This window comes from Microtus pennsylvanicus, chromosome 11, assembly GCF_037038515.1.
Source record: "Microtus pennsylvanicus isolate mMicPen1 chromosome 11, mMicPen1.hap1, whole genome shotgun sequence".
NCBI lineage: Eukaryota > Metazoa > Chordata > Mammalia > Rodentia > Cricetidae > Microtus > Microtus pennsylvanicus.
In genome coordinates, this window is record NC_134589.1 from 12,551,933 (window position 1) to 12,568,389 (window position 16,457).

The window sequence follows — 16,457 nt, forward strand, 5'->3', positions numbered from 1 at the left end:
AAATACTTATTATTTATGTGTGTCTGCATGTGTTTATGTGCACCATACGTGTGCAGGTGCCAGTGCAGGTTGAAAGAGGGTGTCATATCTTCTGGAACTGAAATTACAGGGGGGCGTGAGCCCCTGATGTGGTTGCTGGGAACCAAACCTAGATCCTCTCACTAAGAGCAGCAAGTACTCTTAACTGCTGAGCAATCTTCCCAGGCCCTGATTGCTACTCTTCTTAAGTCTCCCAGAACCAACCCTTTCCTAGTGAAGACTAATCCCTTCCCTTTGGGCTTTTGTAGTGTGTGTGATTTAGGTCCATTTGACTCTTCATGCTTAGCGTTATGATTGCTTGTGTGTGTACAGTGACAGACTGGTCAGGAGATATGAATCCTGGAGTCAGACAGACTGTGTTCACCCCTCAGCCCTGCCAGTTATCATCACTGAGATCGTCATTGAGCTATTCGGTCTTCTGTAACCTTGGTTCAGTTCATGCTTGCACACCCTACCCCTACCCCAGGGTTTACCAGGGCACCTGATGTTATTATAACTGATACCTGTTTGCTAGCTTTCTTATATTTTATCTTGTGAATGAGGTGTCAGGAAAAGGTACCGAGCACCAGGAGTCAGTGCAAAGACAGAAGGTTCCGGAAACCAGGGGCCCTTACAAGCACAATAGGTTATTTGGCTGTAATATAGCCTGACAACAGTTTTCTCCTGCAAATTAATTCTCACTGCACAGGTAGAACCCTGAGGAAGGAGAGGAGGGAGGGAGAGGAACCGTGTTCTCCATTGTTTTTATGCATCCATCAAGATGATTTTGTGATTTTAGTTTTCTACTAGTGTGATGGTTTGAAAGAAAAATGGCTCCCAAAGAGAGTGGTACAATTAGAATGTGGCTTGTCGAAGTAGGTGTGGCCTTGCTGGAGGAAGCGTGTCACTGTGGGGGTGGGCTCTGAGGTCTCTTTTGCTCAAGCTTCCCTCAGTGTGACAGTCAGCTGACTTCCAGTTGCCTAGAAGATGCAGCACTCTCAGCTCCAGCACCACATCTGCCTGCACACCGCCACTCTCCCCATCATTGTGATAATGGACTGAACCTCTGAAACTTTAAGTGAGCCATCCCAATTAAATGTTTTCTTTACAAGAGTTGCCAAGGTCATGGTGTCTGTTCACAGCAGTAAAAAACCTAGGTGAGACAACAGGTGTGATGAGCTATTTCAGGTGATTCTTTCTCTCCAGGGCTGGATATTGAAGCTTGGGGCTCAAGTGTGTCCAAGTGAGCACACTGTGGCTGAGCTACACCCTCAGCACAGCTTGACTGAATTTAGAATATTAAATCACTATTGCATTCCTGGAATAAAGCCTGACTCTCATGTTTGCTTGGTTTGAGTCACTAATATTTTATTTATAATTTTGCATCTGTACTCATGGTGTGTGTGTGTGTGTGTGTGTGTGTGTGTGTGTGTGTGAGTGTAACAGTATCTCACTATGTAGCCCTGGCTGGCTTGACGCTCACTATATAGACTAAGCTCGTCTCTCAAAAGTATGGTCCTTTTGCTTCTGACTCCATCCCCAGTGTTGGTATTGCATGCATGACCCACCCTACTTGGCTGCATCTGTTCTTATAATTAAAAGTTATTTTTCTTCCCTTAGGAAACCGTTTGCCTCAGTCCAGTTTTGATGCTCTCGAGTTCACATCAGATATGGTAGGTATAAGGGACCAGTCCAATGTGGCTGTCACCCATTTCAGATGCCAGCCACAAGTCAGGGACAACTCATACTTCTAGCGACTGGCTCAAGATCTCAGGATCTCTACGCCCCACTTCAGGTTTGGCAATTTGCTAGAACAAATTAGTAAATCACTTTATTGATGGTTACTGATTTATTGTAAAGGGGACAACTTAGAATCAGCCAAGTGGAAGCTATGCAGAACAAAAGGTATGGGGGATGGTGTATAGAGCGCCCTCACCCTGTCTGGTACCCCATCCTCCGAGCCAGGGAAAGGTGCCACCCAGGTAGGTGGGTCTTCCTACTTTTGTTAACACAACCAAGATGTCCAGAGGCCCAGGTTCCAGGTGATTCTAGTTTCTGAAAAGTTGACTGTTGTAGGATATTAGTTTAAGATGTGTGACATTAGTTTATCCTGTGGGATATTTATTTGATAATGCAAAGATATGCTGCATTCTCTTAGGTTGCATAACTAAAACATCTGGTTAGTCTAATAAAGAGCTGAATGGCCAATAGCTAGGTAGGATAGAGAATAGGCAGGGCTTGTGGGCAGAGATAATAAATAGGACGAAGAAGAGCGAGGAGCAAGAAAAGGAGAAGAGGAGGAGCCAGCCACCCAGCTACACAACCAACCACAGAGTAAGAAGAAAAGAAAGATATAGAATAAAGAGAGCCCAAAGGCAAAGCATAAAATAAAAATGGGTTAATTTAAGTTAGAAAAAGCTGGCTAGAAAAAAGCCAAGCTAAGGCCAGGAATTCATAAGTAAGATTAAGTCTCCATGTATTTATTTGGGACTTGGGTGGTGGGCTCCCAAAGAATTAAAAAAAAAAAACAGCTACAGTTGACAGTTCATGTTCTTTCTTTTTCATCCACCTATTTTATTCTAGTCTTCCTTCCTTTCATTTGGATCAACATTTCCTACTGCTTTGTTCTTTTCCTCCCTCATTTTTTGGTTAAGTGTTTTTTCCCCTTTTGTCATTGTCCTGGCAATTAGACTATGTGTAATTGCTTTAGCCATGTGTCTGCTGTTTGATACAATTCCATGACCAAAACCGACTGACAGAGGGAAGAGTTCATCTCAGCATACGGTTCTGGAGGGGATCAGAGCCATCACAGCAGGCAGGCAGGCATGGTGGCCGGAGCTGAGAGCTCACGTCTTCAACCACAAGCCTGACATAGAGAGATCGCGATAGAAGTGGGGCTCGGGTGTAAACTCTCAAAGCCCACCCTCAGTCATGGACTTCCTCCAGCAAGGCTGCACCCCCTACACCTACCAAACGGTGCCACCAAATACCCGAGCCTATGCGGTTGTTTCTCATTCACAGCATTACAACAATGTTGATTTATACACTTATTTCTGTCTAATATCGAAGATGACAATCGTTTGTTTTGCAGAATTGCTAAAGGCTGTAGAACACTTCAGTGTTCTTTATTGCCTTCTTCTGTGCCGTGGACGCACGGCCCTACTTCTATACCTATATTAAACTCTACAAGGTGTCCTAACTATTGGCTCGACGCCATGCCCATCAGTGCCACGCTTGGATCCGCCCTTTCCGGCGCTCTTCATTCCTTCTTGCGTGTCCATGTTTCTGACTAGGGTCACACGCTTTCCCTGCGAAGATCTGTGACTAAGAGATTATTCTGAAGGCTGTTGTTTATCGCTTTACATGATCAGCAGAAAACATATACTGAGCAAAAATAGTGTGCCTTTCTCTTTTCTCGCTTTGCTGCTCAACGCATTCTCAACTAAGGACCAGCGTCACGTCTCACTTAGGCAAAGAAGCTGAAAAGGGCACTGATTGAAATCACTGAACATAGGTGAGGGAGTCAACACATCATGTATTAGGATGCCTAGGTAATATGCAATATAACAAACATATAATCTATAATATAATAGAGAACATAACATATAATATATAAAAGTGAAAATGTCAGATTCATTCAGAAAAGAAAATCTATATGCCAACAGATTTTCACAAACAAAATGAGGCACATACACATTAAACATTAAATTGTATTTAAAGAATCAAAATTATTTACCGCCCAAGCAGATGGCTTCCTAAAGAAATGCCTCTGACTTCTCATTCTGTGGCTCTCTTCACTGGACCTCCCAGATTGCCCCATCTGTGGCTTGCTTTTCTTCCATCTTGCCAAGGTGCCTACCTCAATTCAATTCAACACTGCTCAGGCAAACTGTGCCAGGGGCTTCCAGCCAGCCTTCTGGCTTCCCCAGCACGGCACTCGGGCACTCCGTAGAGAAAGCGCCTTTCTCTCTGACCCTCATTAGCATGTCTTTCTTCACGTTGTTGTTCGCTGAGCTGGTCCGGAGCCTGGGAGTCTGGCTGCTCTGAGCGGAGGGCTGTGCATGGCATTAGGGTCTCCCTCTGATTGCACCGTTTGTCAGCTGTGCCTTGGTGTCCTGTACTAGGTCAAGGGAGGCTGCTGGCAAGGCTGCCTGATCTGGCAGCTGGGGTTTGAACTGTTTTGGAGGGAAGACTGGACATGAAATCTAAGCAGCTCGGCATTCATTACGCACCTATTGTTGCTGGAGCCTCTGCGGGAGAGTTCTACAGAGTGGTTCGCTCTTCCTCACAAGTCTGCAAAGAAAACACTATTATTCTCCAATTTTTTCATTTAACTTATTTAGTGGTGTGTGTGTGCACGCACACGAAGGTGTTTGCAAACATGTGTGTAAAGACGACTTTGGGTGTAATCCTTCAGGCACAGTCTACTTTGGTATTTGACACAAGGTTTCTCACCAGGACCCTGGAACTTGCTCTTTTGGTTAGACTGGCTGGCCAGATGGCCACAAGGATCTGTCTGCCAACACTGCCCCAGAGCTGGAATGACAGGTGTATGACACTGTTTCTGGCTTTTTAAAAAGTTGTTTATTTATTTTAATATTTTATATTTATTGCTCAGTATGGTGGCACAAGCTTTTAATCCCAGCAGGGAGAGGAAGGCAGGTCTTTGTGAGTTCAAGGCCAGCCTGGTCTACACAGTGAGTTCCAGGACAACCAGAGCTACATAATAAGACCCTGTCTCAAACAACAACAAACAAAACAAAAAGGATTTATTTTATTTTTGTGTATGAGTGTGACTGTTTTGCCTGTATGTGTGTATGTGTACCACATATGTTTTGCCTTTGGAAGTCAGAGTAAAAAGTTAGATTGGCTGGAGCTGGACTTAAGGATGGTTGTGAACGTCATGTGGGTACTGGGGGCTAGACCCGGGTTCTCTGCAAGAGCAAGTGCTCTTAAGCACTGAGCAATCTCTTCAGTCCCTGCGCCTGGCTTCTTACATGGGAGGTAGGAGTTGAACTCAGTTCCTCAGCTTGCACCCCAAGCTCTTTCCTCCTGGATACATCTTTCCTGCCTGTCTCTTAAGGAACAGGAGTTGGATAGGACCTTGGAGCTTGCTCAGACCACATCCCTCATTTTACTGATAAAGATTCCGAGACTTGGAGCAGGTTAGTGACCACACCAATGTCACGCTCCAATGAATGCTAGACCCTGTCCATAATCGGTTGTGTCTGATTCTCCTCTTGTCGACTATTGTGCTTCTCTTGAGGGTTGTCATCAGAAAACTACTCCCATGATGGGGCTTTGTCTCTCCTGTGGGCTTAGCCAGTTTTTAAATCCATGTCTCACTTTTTTCCCCCTTACACAGATAGGTGTTTTTGCCTCAGATTGCCAGTGATTGTTTTTGACTTTCCAGCTGGAACACTCAAGCCTGACCAGGACCTTCCTTTATCCAGCCTGTGGTTTTCTCCCACCCATTTCCATCACTGCAGCGACAGAAAGGGATGAAGGTGTCTGCCTTGACTCCGAGGTTGGCTTTCTCTGACACTCAGCAGCTTCGGACTCTAGCTTATCACAGGCTCAGACCGGACCTGGGAGACTGAAGCCATTTCCTAGAAGGACACTGCCTTTTGCCTTCCTTAGGGTGATGATGTCTCTTCTGCTCTTTGGTACTCACAGAGACAGCATTGCTGAGGCCATGAGAGCGACTGTTCCTGGAGAGAGAACCCAACCCTAGTTTAGCTATCTATGCAGCAGGTGAGTCTACACAGTAATGCCTTCTGTGCCTTGACAAGAGTTCACGAGAGTGGCAGAATGGAAGCGTTACTATGATGATGACTAACGTTAGGTGCCAGCTTGACTAGGCGAAAGGATGTCAAGATAGTTGGAAGGAAATTATTTTAGCATATTGTTATGTACAATCTGGAGAAGGTGCTACAATATCACATATTCAGTCCCGAATGAGTGCATTTATTAAATATACAGCAAGACAATGTAAAAGACCAAATAACAGGTGGCAGACAGACAGTAAAGCATCATCAAATTGGGCTCTTCACTTTGTTTCACCCATTCCCACTGTCCAGTCACTCCCAAACTACCCACGCTTCGGCACGGTTGCTTCCACCTCTTCAACTTTGCTGTTAAGGCTCCCTCTGCTGGAATCTCCTGTCTCATCTTTTCTTGTCTCTGCCTCCTTCTGTCCTCCCTTCCCCTTTCTTGCTGACAGGATCTCATAAAGGCCAAGGTGGCATTGAATCTACTATGTAGAGTCTGAGCTTGTACTTCTGACTCCCCGTTTCTTCCTCCTGAGTGCTGGATTCTCAGTGTGTGCCACCACGTACAGCTGGCTCTGGTTTTCAACACTGGTTCCAAGCATCATTTCTCTTCAGCCTTTGCTGAACTGCTTCTGTTCAGGACCCACCATTCCTGCTGTGCATGGGGAGGTAGGCTGCACTTTAGAGGCTGGGATTTTAGAAGAGTACCTTGAGTCTCCAACAAGTGTTTACTGCGGTGTAGACTATTAGTGCAAGGTTGAACACTTGCTTTTCTTCTGGGAGTCTGTAGCCATGTGAACAGTGCCTTTATGGTCATCCTCCCTCCACCCTCTGTGAGTCTGAGTCCCGAGATGCTGAAACGCTTTTAGGTAGACATTTCACACTTGTTAAGACCCATTGCCTGATTCCACTGACCAAAGACTCTTGGAAGCTTGTACCTACTGGCTTCGAGATGTGCCTTTTCTCACTGTTAATTTTGTTCGTACCACACTGGAACACATCATAGCCACACGGATGACGAGGTACTGAATCTTCCACTGAGGATGAGTTGTCTGGGGACTCTCCGCCACACATACCACATACTTTCCAGGAGTCTCATTGATGACCCTCACTTTGTCACGAAGGGTGAGTCTGTCCCATCTACTTTGTCACTCCTCAGTTAGCAGGACATTGAGTTCTGCTGCCCAGCAGAGGCTAGTTTTCTATTTACAGATGTCAGACATCACCTCCAGAAGCCACAATTGCCACCCATTGCCCAGGAAGGATGTTAGAACACGAAGCTGGTGTCAGGGCAGACTTGGATATCCCTTTCTAAGGGATCCCTAGCATCAATAGTTGCTTATCAAGTTATCTTTTCTCCAGGGGATACCTCAGATACAATGAGATCTATATCAGGTATATTTGGAAATCAGCCTAGCTTAAAAGTCTCATTCCCCCACCCCTCACTTTCTTTTTCCTTTTTGAGGCCTTAAACTCACAGAGTTATGCCTGCCTTCATCTGCCAAATGTTGGAATTAAAGGCATTGTGCCACTACCGCCCAGCCATCCATACTTTTTTGGTAACCACCATGTGGACATAGCTCTCACAGATCATATATGCTTAAAAGAGTGACCCCTATCAAGATGGCCAAACCTGTGACTTTTTTTGGGTGATATTTGTGTGTGTGTAGCATATATGTATGTTAAATGTATGCACACATGCCACAGCATCCATATGGTCACAGGGCAATTTGTGAAAATTTCTTTGCTCCTATTACACGGCTTTCTGGGATTGAACTGAGATTATCAGGCTTAATGGCAGGTGCCTTTATCCACTGAGCTATCCTGCTGCCCCAGATGGGGCTTCTTATCAGAGAGTATAGTTCTCCCAGTGAGATGAAGTTAATTAATTAGAGGTTGTGCCATGACTAGTATGTTTGGCAACAAAGTCAGCATGCATCCATGTGTATACATTGAGCATTAACTGGTCTCAGTCAGATGAGGAGGAGGAAGAAGAGGAGATGAAGTTAAGAGGGGGTGGGTGGGGGACGCGTAGGAGTAGTCAGGGATGAATATAACCAAAATACATTGTATCATATATATAATTCTTTAAGGATAGATACATTTTTAAGCCTGGTGGTTGATGGCACACCCTTGTAATCCCAGCACTCAGGAGGCAGAGACAGGCAGATCTCTGTGAGTTCTAGGCCAGCCTGGCCTACAAAACAAGGTCCAGGACAGTCAGAGATTTTACACAGAGAAAGAAACTCTGTCTTGGGGGTAAAAAAGAATAAATACATTTTGAAAACTTACAAATTGCCATATGATTTCTTTTTTTCAGAGGCAGGATTTCTCTGTAGTTTTGGAGCCTGTCCTTGAACTAGCTCTTGTAGACCAGGCTGACCTCGAACTCCCAGAGATCTGCTTGCCTCGGCCTCCTGAGTGCTGGGACTAAAGGTATGCACCACCACTGCCTGGCTTGACATATGATCTTAACATAACCAACCTCCATGACAGCTCCCAGTGATCTCTGAGTCCCATGTTCATGCCTCCTCACTAGGCTATGGAGGTGACGTATGACTTTTGAGGCTAGCTTACAAAGGCTATGACAGTTTCTGTTTCCCTCTCTTACTCCAGGTGAGTCAGCTGCTGTGTGGTGAGGATGTGTAAGAGGACCATGTGGCTGGAAACTGAGGTCTCCTGCCAGCAGTTGTAGAAGTAGGGCCATCAGTTATGTGATAGATAGCACTACCTTGGAAGTGAAGTCTCCAGTTCCATCAAAGCCTTCAGAGGAATGCAGTCCTAACTAGGCTGGACCAAACATTTTCATCTCCCTGACTTTACTTTCTCAGGGCTGCTCTGTAGCTTGTGACTCCCCGCCCCTCTCTGAAGCAGGATAGTCTTATGTGGCTCTAGGTGCCCTCCAGCTCAGAGATCCACCTGTTTCTGCCTCTTGAGTGCTGGGATGAAAAAGCATGTGACACCACCTGGCTCATTTTATTTTTTCCTGTATCCTTAGAGGTAGTGGGATTTATTCTAGATTTTTTTTCCAAAACAATCCCATGTTGATTCATTTACAAACCCAATATTTCCACTTGGTTAGGCTCACAGTCCCTCCCCCACCCCCAGTGATTATTTCCATCCTTTCTGCAGATAATTATGTATTTCTTAATAACACCGGATATTTACTGCCTGTGATGTACTTAGGAGGAATGACAAAGAGGAAGAAAAACTAAGATATTTTGTTCATTCCCTTTCTTTGTCTGTAGATGTATGGTATGAGTGTATGTGGCCATGCATGCGCGTGCGCGCACGCGCACACACACACACACACACACACACACACACACACTGTGCATGCAGTGCCTGAAGAGGTCCTTTCAGAACATCAGATCCCCTGAAACTGGAGTTACACGCGTTTGTGAGTGCGAACCACCATGAGTAGGGAAACAAACCTAAGTTCTCTGCAAGAGCAGAAAGTGCTCTTAAGCACTGAGCCATCTCTTTGGCCCCTCATGTCCCTTTCTAAATGTTTTATAACTTGTGGTACTTCCTCTTAAACGTTTATAAAATGGGAGCTATTTTTACTGAACCCCAGTTACATGCTTTCCCAAGAGTAGATGTGAAATGCCTTATGGGAAAAGAGGATGCCTTCTACACAGGGAAGTGCCCAGGTGACTGATTTCTAGATACAAACATCTTTCAAGATCTGTTCCTGGAAAACAAACCAAACCAAACCTGCAGCCATATTACTAAGGTATTATTACTCAAAGGCTTGAGGTGAGAAAGCTTGGGAAACAGCAGACTAAACAGAGTTGAGTGAGTTCTAATTATGTCAGGTCTTCCAGGAGTGACTTCCTATCCTTGTGTGGAGACTCTAGTTCAGACTTCAAGCCTTCTTGTCCACCTCTCATTTCCCTCTGAGGGCCACACCGCAGCACAGCTTCTTTGTGTAAAGCATTCCACAGCATCTTCACAAACTATTGGAAGGTCTACCAGTGCCCACATAAACATGTAACCCTATGCGGTCAGGCACAGTGGGGCGTGAAAGCAGATCATCTCATTTCAAACTGAAGACACTCGGGTTCACAAAAGGTTAGGTAGGCAGTTACCTGTGCTAAGCGGCTGCTTTGGGAAACATAAAACTGAGGCAAGCCTCTGGCTAAATAACCCAACCTGATGGCAATTGCGTTTCTCCTTGGCGAGACCTTGTATTTAACATCATCATTCTCCTCTCCCATACCTAAGGTACTGTGACTCTCACTCACTGCCTTCAGCCCTTGTAGATCGCACTGTCTGCACAATTCTTCTGGGCTCCTAATGCATCATCATTGACCCACGTGACCTCGCTCATGTCCAGTTCAACTAAAGTATACTGCTAGTTTCTTGGCTTTTTATTTATTTAAAGGCAAGCCAATCTTTGTCTTAGATTCACGAAAAACAAGCCCCAAGCCACATCCTTTTAAATTTGAGTGTACCATTGTTCTTTATAATCCATCTGGATGTGAGCGGAAAGGGAAGAGGGCCACATCTTGGGGTACCGGGAAGACAGAGGCGAGGGAAAGGGAGGCTGATGTGGCGCTCCCTTGCTGCACCCCAATCCCAAAGGTGCAGATTCCTCAGGAAAGGCGCAACCTACAGTCTCAAAAGAGAGCCTAGCAAAGGGTTAGACGGTACAAGGACTCGAGACCACCAAACGCACAGCATCGGCGCGGGGAAGGCGAGACCGGAAGTGAGAGGCGGGCGGAAATCCTTCGCCGGAGCTTAAGCGTCCTCTCTAGGAGTGTGGAGGTCTCAGCATCTTCTTGGTTCCCTGGCGGAAAGGAAGCGCGCGTCAAGCTCCTGGGATTCCCTACCTTTGATGCCGGTGCACTGCTGTCTGGAGAGGATGGGAGACTAGTGTCATTACTGCTCAAAACAAAACAAAGCAAAAAACATCGACGATACCGGAGCACAGTAGGGCTAACTCGTCAACAGTTCCCTACCCCTCATTCCCTGAATATATATACACACAGAGACATAATTTTATTTTAAATTATGTGTTTATGTATGTGCACACGTATTTTAAATTTTTTATATTTTATTATGTGTTTGTGTATGTGCACACATGCTTAAATTTTATTTTTAATTTGCGCGCGAGGCCAGAAGAGAACCCCTGGAGCTGGAGAGCTAGAGTTGGAAGTGGTTGTAGCCACGTGGTGTGGGTACTGGAATGAGACTCAGATCTTCTGTAAGGGGAGAGGAGTCTATTTTTCATGCGACACCCGGAGGAAAACACTCATAGTCATAATAATCATAAGAGCATAATAGTAATAGTAATAATTTCATCTGTGAAGCCTCTTGGATTTGAACCCAGGCTGGGGCTGCGCTCTGGACTCTTCTAATAGAACCAGCCTCTTCGTCCCTTCACATCCTGGGCATGAACCGGCACAGCTGTCCCTCTACTTCCTTCCCTGGCCCCACCCAGTGGCTCTTCTGTTGATTCCGTTTCAGGTTAGCCAACTTTTATATGTTATCTGTATTTTCTACTCTAAAAATAGGGACAGTTGACACAACTGTAGCTGCCGAATCCAGAGAAGACAGAACTGTCTGGGTTTACGAATGTGTAGCATCCAGTACAAGAGAGAATGTAGTGAATCTAGTTCATCTGGGCGGCGGGTTGTCAATATGTATAAACCTCTTGAGAAGATACTTGACATTTTAGAGCAACATCAATTAGTGTGCTCATCACTTTTACTCATGGCTTCCCACTTATGGGAAATCTATTCGAAGCAAACAATACAAGAGAAAGGAAAAGCGACATTTCTGAAGTATCTGAAAAAGTATTTATTCTGCACATCTGAGTATTTTGCTTGCCTGCTTGTCTGTGCAGCTTATCTATGCTTGGTGCTAACGGAGGCCAGAAGAGAGTATCAGATCCCCTGGAATCGGAATTAGAGTCAGTTAGGAGCCACCATGTGGTGCTGGGGATTGAACTTGGTTCTCTGGAAGAGCAGCCAGTGGTCTTAATCACGGAGCCAACTCTCCAGCCCTCTGATATAAATTTTACAATGGACAAATGTTGATTTTGATTGCTCAAGTTTCAGTTTGCTTTTTTTCTAATTTTAACACGAAGATTTTCTTTTCTACCAGAAATCAGTTAGTTACGAATGCATGTCTAGCATGGGCATATGCCTCAGGCCTGCCCAATCAGAGTTTTCCAGCCTGGAAAAACATTAAAGCAGGAAGGGAGGAGCTGGGCTGGAAGGGTCCCAACCCTGTCTTCAGCACAGCAAGATCACGAATTTAAGCTTGTTATATAGCCTCTCGAGGCCAGTGGATTCGTTCACTAAGAAGCAATACTTCATGGAGTTGTGGGGTGGACTAACTGAGAGGAGCAGGTGGAGTGCCCACGTGCAGCCTCTGTTTCCTGCCCGCGTGCAGCCGCTGTTTTCTACCCGCGTGTCTCTTTATGAGCAGTGCTTCCCCTGCCTCTTACCACTGGGCCTTTCTGTGCTTTTTGTCCTCCACTTGCTCCGGTACCATCTCCTGCATTTTCCAGGAAATTATGCTTCATGCTCTTCATCAACTGGAAATATCCTGAGAGCAGGACCATGTCTTATTCACTTAAAGAAACAAAACAATCCTTGGGTCTTAAACACAGTTCCCACTTCAGAGATAGTGCCCATCCATTAAAAAAAAAAAACAAAAACAAAACCAGAAATGAGGTTGGCTGGTGGTGGCGCACGCCTTTAATCCTAGCACTCAGGAGGCAGAGGCTGGCAGATCTCTGTGAGTTCGAGGCCAGCCTGGCCTACAAAGTGAGTTCCAGGACAGCCTTGTATCAAAACAACAAACCAAAACAAAACAACAGCAATAACAACAAAAATGAAGATGAAATCGAAATCTAATATAATCATTATATTATAATATAATATATTATAATATATTTTCCAGGGAAAGCTGGAAATTTTTTTTAAAAAAATTTCAACACACTCTAATTTTATTTTTCAAAAGATAAGTACGGGGCTGAATGTCTTAGCAGTTAGAGCATTTACTGCTCTTGTAGGGGGCCAGGATGGATTCCCAGCTCTCACATGTTGGCTTACAGCTGCCTGTGACTCTAGTGCCAGGGGATGTGGACCATATTTTGGCCCTGTAGGCTCTAAACACATGCAGTACATATAACACATGAAGGTAAACACACACAGTAAATGAACAAATGAATAAGTAAAAAAATCTTTAAAAAGTAAATAGAACCATATGGAATTAGAAAATTCTCTTGTAAAAAGTGATTTATCCAACCAGTCCCAGCACTTGGGAGGAAGAGGTAAGCAGACCTCTGAGTTAGAAGCCAGCCTGGTCTATAAATTGAGTTCTAGGACAGCCAGGATGACACAGAGAAACCCTGTCTTGAAACACTGAAAAACAACACAATCAAACCAAAAGAGTGGTTAATCCATGGGGATTACAGACCCTATTTTTTCTTAGTCTCAGACCTTCTGCCATGTATGGTCACATGATTTCTAGAAACAGATTCATCTTCAGCCTTGTTTTCTGAATTTCCGTGTACTTTTCCTGTTTGTAGCTTCTCTTCCCGTGTGGATGAGAACATTATTATGAAAATAACCATTCTTTCCAGAGAGATCAAATTTCCCCTCAAGATAACAGTTATCATTCTACAAGCCCAATAATTCCAGTGTAGAAATATATACATACAATACAAAGTAGAGAGGGATCCCTTTTCCCTCTTCCCTTCCTCCCCCCCATGTGTGTGTCTGTTCATGTGTGTGTGTGCATGTGTGTGTGTGTGTGCATGCGTGTGTGTGTGTGCATACACACATGTGTGGAGGCCAGGAGTCAATGACAGGTCTAGTGAGCTCTGGGATTTGCTTATCTCTACCCTTCCCTGAAGTTCTGGGATTACAGATGTACCACCATGCCTGGCATTTAAACAGGTATGGGGATCCAAATTCAGGTCCTAGGCTTGTATGGTGATCACTTTGCCGACTGAGCCATCTTTCCAGCCTAAGAGGGATCTTAAGATGCAGCAAGACAGTTTCTTTATTAGGTGCTCTGAGACGTGAGTAAGGTCAGGCTAGATCAGAAGTCCTTTCTAGTGGGTAATGGTTATCTTCTGATGCTGATGTTGGACAAATGACATTGGTATTCATTTCTCCTCCATACAAGACTTCCTTGGAAACCTGTTTGTCTGAAACTCAAAAATTGTTATAGTTGGAAAAGATGGATTAGAACATGAGTTTAAAAACACTCATAGTGTACTACCCAGCAGTAAAAAAAATAAGGACTTCTTGAATTTTGCATGCAAATGGACGGAAATAGAAAACACTATCCTGAGAGGAACATGGAATGTACTCACTCATATTTGGTTTCTAGCCATAAATAAAGGACATTGAGCCTATAATTCATGATCCTAGAAAAGCTAAATAAGAAGGTGAACCCAAAGAAAAACATATAGGCATCCTCCTGAATATTAACCTTCATCAAGTGATGAAAGGAGACAGAGACAGAGACCCACGTTGGAGCACCAGACTGAAATCTCAAGGTCCAAATCAGGAACAGAAGGAGTGAGAACACGAGCAAGGAACTCAGGACCGCGAGTGGTGCACCCATACACTGAGACAATGGGGATGTTCTATCAGGAACTCACCAAGGCCAGCTGGCTTGGGTCTGAAAAAGCATGGGATAAAACCGGACTCGCTGAACATAGCGGACAATGAGGACTACTGAGAACTCAAGAACAATGGCAATGGGTTTTTGATCCTACTGCACGTACTGGCTTTGTGGGAGCCTAGGCAGTTTGGATGCTCACCTTACTAGACCTGGATGGATGTGGGTGGTCCTTGGACTTCCCACAGGTCAGGGAACCCTGATTGTTCTTCAGGCTGACGAGGGAGGGGGACTTGTTTGGGGGAGGGGAGGGAAATGGGAGGCAGTGGCGGGGAGGAAGCAGAAATCTCTAATAAATAAATAAATAAATAAATAAATAAAAACGCTCATAGTGTAAATCTCTGTAGCATGAATTCTAATTGATATTAATAATAAACCCAGAGTCAGATATGGGTCTTAATGCTTAAGATAAGAGAAGCAGAGAGGCCAGTCACTAGAGAGTTCTTTTGCCTCTACTAATGCTCAGACTGAAGGGGTGATCCCGTTCTCAGATTGCCTCGTCAGACTGCAACTGTCTCACCAAACCTCAGATTACAACTGTCTCCTTCCACCTTATAGTCCTCTCACCACCCAGCCATATCACTCCTGTCTCCGCCTCCCAAGTGCTGGGATTACATTTGTGTGGATTCTGTTTCTCTTTCAGACAGATTCAATCTTGTGTAGCCCAGGGTGGCCTTGAACTAACAGAGACCCCTTTGCCTTTGTCTCCCAAGTCCTGGGATTAAAGGTGTGTGTCACCACTCCCTGGTCTCTAGTGGCTTAGTTCTGCACTCTGATCTTCAGACAAACTTTATTTGTTAAAACATAAAAGAAAACATCACTACAAATCTCATTTAGAACGCTCAGATCACCACTATCAAAACTACATTTACTCCAAAGACACCCAGTTTCCTGGTCCTGAGATAACCTGTTCAGTTTATGGAACAATTAGAGTAGATAGAAAGAGTGTGAAGTTACAGAGTTGTAACTGGTCTTTATTAACTATCTTCAGTTAGGTTTTGGCTACTCATTATCTTCTCTCATGAGGGTTGATGTGGGACTGGTGAAATGTCTCAGCAGTTAAGAGCACTTGCTCTCAAAAGATTCAATTTAGTGTTTGCAGAATGATTTGAATTTTGAGATCAAAAGGCTATCAAAGATGAGATGGAGAAAGTAAACTCCCAGAGGTGGTGTGGCCAAGCAGACTAAAAGCATAATCTCAGAGAATCAACTTTCCCTGGAGGATTGCTTTCATTATGCTTGTCTCTTATTCAAGTATCTTCAGTGTCTCTCACTTGAATCTCTAATATAGTCTATTCTTTCTGAGTCTGGCTCAATAGATTGTCTAGCCATGGAGTGTCTCAACATCTAACTCAAGTGTAAGCAATAGATTGTAACGGAGGTTTCTCTCCCACCTGCCAATGCCCGAATAACTACTCAGAGACTTAATATTACTTATAAATGTTTGGCCAGAGCCGCAGGCTTATTATTAGCTAGCTCTTACATCTAAATCAACCCATTTCTATTAATCTACCTATTGCATGTGGCTGTGGTGTTACTTCATTTTCTATATGTTTTACTTCCTCGGCTGCTGACTGGTATCCCCCAGAATTGGCCCTTTTTCACTGTATCTCTGTTTGGATTTGCCACGAGGGTCTATCCTGCCTTACCATAGGCCCAAGCATCTTTATTTATCAACCAATGAAAACAACACATATTCACAGCATTCAGGATCCCACAGCAATAGATGTCAAACATTTTTCTTGTAGGACAGTGGGTGGGGTGGCGTAGGGCTATATTCCTAGTACTTGGGAGGCTGAGACAGAAGAATTGCTGTGAGCTTGAGGTCAGCCTGGGCTACATAGGAAGTTTTAGGGAAGCTTGTATTGAAGAGTGAGACTCTGTCTCTAGAAACAAGACAATTGTGGTAGTTAGAATAAGATGGCCCCATAGGCTCATATAATTTGAATGCTTATAGCGTCAGGAAGTGGCAATACTTAAGAAGGAATAGAAGATGTGGCCTTGTTGGAGGAAGTGTGC